The sequence below is a fragment of the Piliocolobus tephrosceles genome, chromosome 13, assembly GCF_002776525.5.
Source record: "Piliocolobus tephrosceles isolate RC106 chromosome 13, ASM277652v3, whole genome shotgun sequence".
Lineage (NCBI taxonomy): Eukaryota > Metazoa > Chordata > Mammalia > Primates > Cercopithecidae > Piliocolobus > Piliocolobus tephrosceles.
Window position 1 is genome coordinate 11,107,153 of NC_045446.1, and position 3,566 is coordinate 11,110,718.

A 3,566-nucleotide genomic window follows, 5' to 3' on the forward strand; every position below is an offset into this window, starting at 1 on the left:
CACGAGGTCAGGAGATCGAGACTATCCTGGCTAAGATGGTGAAACCCTGTCTCTACTAAAAAATACAAAAAAAAACTAGCTGGGCGAGGTGGCGGGCGCCTGTAGTCCCAGCTACTCGGGAGGCTGAGGCAGGAGAATGGCGTGAACCCGGGAGGCGGAGCTTGCAGTGAGCTGAGATCTGGCCACTGCACTCCAGCCCGGGCGACAGACCGAGACTCTCCGTCTAAAAAAAAAAAAAAAAAGAAAGAAAGAAATCAAAGTTAACTTGTTCAGGGTCACAGGGGCTAATTAAGGGGAAGCCAGCATTTGAACCTGGCTTGCGACTGCGAACAACCTGCCTGCTATACTGGTTAAAAACATTGTTTTGTCCAGGTGCGGTGGCTCACCCCTGTAATACCAACACTTTGCGACGTGACCAGCCTGCCCAACAGGGTGAAACCCCGTCTCTACTAAAAACACAAAAAAATTGTCTAGGTACGATGGCTCGCTCCTGTAATTATAGCACTTTGGGAGGCCGATGCGGGCAGATCACTTGAGATCAGGAGTTCAAGACCAGACTGGCCAACATGATGAAACCCTGTCTCTACTAAAACTACAACTATTAGCCAGGAGTGGTGGTGGGCACCTGTAATCCCAGTTACCTGGGAGGCTGAGGCAGGAGAATCATTTGAACCTGGGAAGTGGGGGTTGCAGTGAGCCGAGATTGCGCCACTGCACTTCAGCCTGGGCGACAAGACCAAAACTCTGTCTCAAAAGAAAAATTATCCAGGCTTGGTGGCGGGTGCCTGTAATCCCAGCTACTCAGGAGGCTGAGGCAGGAGAATTGCTTGAACCCGGGAGGCAGAGGTTGCAGTGAAAAAAAACATTGTTTGAAGGGCTGTTGTGGTGGCTCATGCCTGTTCTCCCAGCACTTTGGGAGGCCGAAGTGAGGGATCCCTTGTGGCTAGGAGTTATAGATTAGCCTGGGCAACATAGTGAGGCCTCCCATTACTATAAAATAATAATAAATAGTTGAACGTAGTTAACCAAGAACCATAAGTTGTTTTCTTTTTTTGTCCTTTTGCGTATTTGGCTTTGTTCCCTTGTTACCTCTGCTTTCCCCACCGAAAGACCTTTTGTTGATAGAATGGGTACTTTATTGATGATTTGAAATTTTTGCCTGCAAGTTGTAGATATGAATTGAATTCTCCGAAGACACTGAAAGGCAGGCAACACTAAGGCCCGTGGTGGCTGACTAGTGGGGTGAGGTTGAGGATCTGAGGTGCTGTCACAATGATGGGTGCTTGCAAAACCTAAAGTAAGAAACTCAGGATGAGAGGATCTTACAGTTCATGGAGTCCAACTCCCTCACTTGAAAAGTGTGACAACAGTCTAGGGAGGTTTAGGTTACTCACCTAAGGTCACGCGGGTGGTTACTGACAGTGGAGATAGCAAAGAAATGGGAGTTCGGGGTGCCATCATTGGATGGGGGCAAAAAAGAGCTCTAGGAATATGTGAGGAGTCTGGCCCCGCCTGTGCTGTATGAGGGTCTAGAGGTTTCCCTACAAACCTTTCCTTGGTACATAAGGACGTGAGTGTAAATAAAGCAGGAAGGAAAACAGAAATAGGCCGGGCGTGGTGGCTTGCACCTGTAATCCCAGCATTTTGGGAGCCTGAGGCAGGCGGATCAACGAGGTCAGGAGTTGGAGACCAACCTGGCCAACACAATGAAACGCCATCTTTACAAAAAATTAGCTGGGCGTGGTGGTGGGCGCCTGTAATCCCAGCTGCTCGGGAGGCTGAGGCAGGAGAATTGCTTGAACCCGGGAAGCAGAGGTTGCAATGAGCCGAGATCACACCACTGCACTCCAACCCCAGGTGACAGTGTGAGACTCCATCTCAAAAAAAAAGAAAAAGGGGGAAAATAACAAGTAAATATTCTGAATTTTCTTTCTGTCTTTTTGAGTCAGTGTCATATTCAGCACTGTGAACCCTTACCAGCAAGTGACTATTTTTGAGTTACAGGAAGGAGAGAAAGGTGAGCAGTGATGTGGCTAAAGAAAGCTCCTTAACTAGGACATATGGGAAGCAAAAGATGGTTAACATTTTTCTGCTCAGTGAATTCTACGTTCTTTCACATTCTTTGTGTTGAAATAACCTTCTAGCTTATCTTTCAAATGGCTTCAATTTTATTTATGCAAGTACCTTACTGCTTTAATTCCTTGATGAAACAAGGCAAGATATAAATAAATACAATAAAAGCTATTTTAGCTGGGTGGAACACCTTTTCAAGTCTTCCCTAGAGTAAATCAAATCAAAATGCCTTTATGAATCAGTTACCCTTAAAAGGGTGGATTTTACGGTCTGTGTATCTCGATTTCAACAGAAACACAAAGCAGAAAAAAAAAAAAAAAAAAAAACTGGTTGTCTCAGAACATCAGTTCTTAAAATCAAGGCATAATAAATGGTCTATATGTGTAGACAGTTGTGGTCACATGCACTACTTAGCTAAAGAGGCTCTGTTCCTGGTGAGATTCTCCTGAGGAGCAAGAATTTGCTTTCAATATCCAGCATAAAGTGCATGCTTTCTTGCAGGTGGCAGTCAGGTATTTGCAATATTTTTATATGTGCTGCCGAAGCGAGCCGCAATATTTTTATTTATTTATTTATTTTTGAGACAAGGTCTCCCTGTTGCTGAGGCTGGAGTGCAGTGATACTATCAAGACTCACTGCAGCCTCTACCCCTCTAGCTCACAAGTAGCTGAGACTACAGGCGTGCACTACCACGCATGGCTAATTTTTGTATCTTTTGTGGAGATGACGTTTCGCCCTGTTGCCCAGGCTGGTCTCAAACACCTGGGCTCAAGTGATCCACCTTTTTTTTTTTTTTGAGATGGAGTCTCGCTCTGTCCCCCTGGCTGGAGTGCAGTGGCGCTATCTTGGCTAACTGCAAGCTCCGCCTCCCGGGTTCACACCATTCTCCTGCCTCAGCCTCCTGAATAACTGAGACTATAGGCGCCCGCCACTGCGCCCAGCTAATTTTTTTTTGTATTTTTAGTAGAGATGGGGTTTCACCGTGGTCTCGATCTCCTTCCAGACCTTGTGATCTGCCCGCCTCGGCCTCCCAAAGTGCTGGGATTACAGGCGTGAGCCATCATGCCCAGCCTGCAAGATCTGTAAAGCAGTAGCTATCACAGTTACAGCCGCTGTGGTCTCATTATTACTATTATTATTTTTTGACGGAGTTTCAATCTTGTTGCCCAGGCTGGAGTGCAATGACATGATCTTGGCTCAGTGCAATCTCGGCTCACTGCAACCTCCACCTCTTGGGTTCAAGCGATTCTCCTACCTCAGCCTCCCTAATAGCTGGAATTACAGGCTATGCCACCACGCCCCGCTAATTTTTTTTGTATTTTTAGTAGAGACGGGCTTTCTCCACGTTGGTCAGGCTGGTCTCGAACTCCCGACCTCAGGTGATCCTCCCCACCTCGCCCTCCCAAAGTGCTGGGATTACAAGGGTGAGCCACCAGGCCCGGACTCATTTATTATTATTATTTTTTTTTTTTTTTTTTTTGAGACGGAGTCTC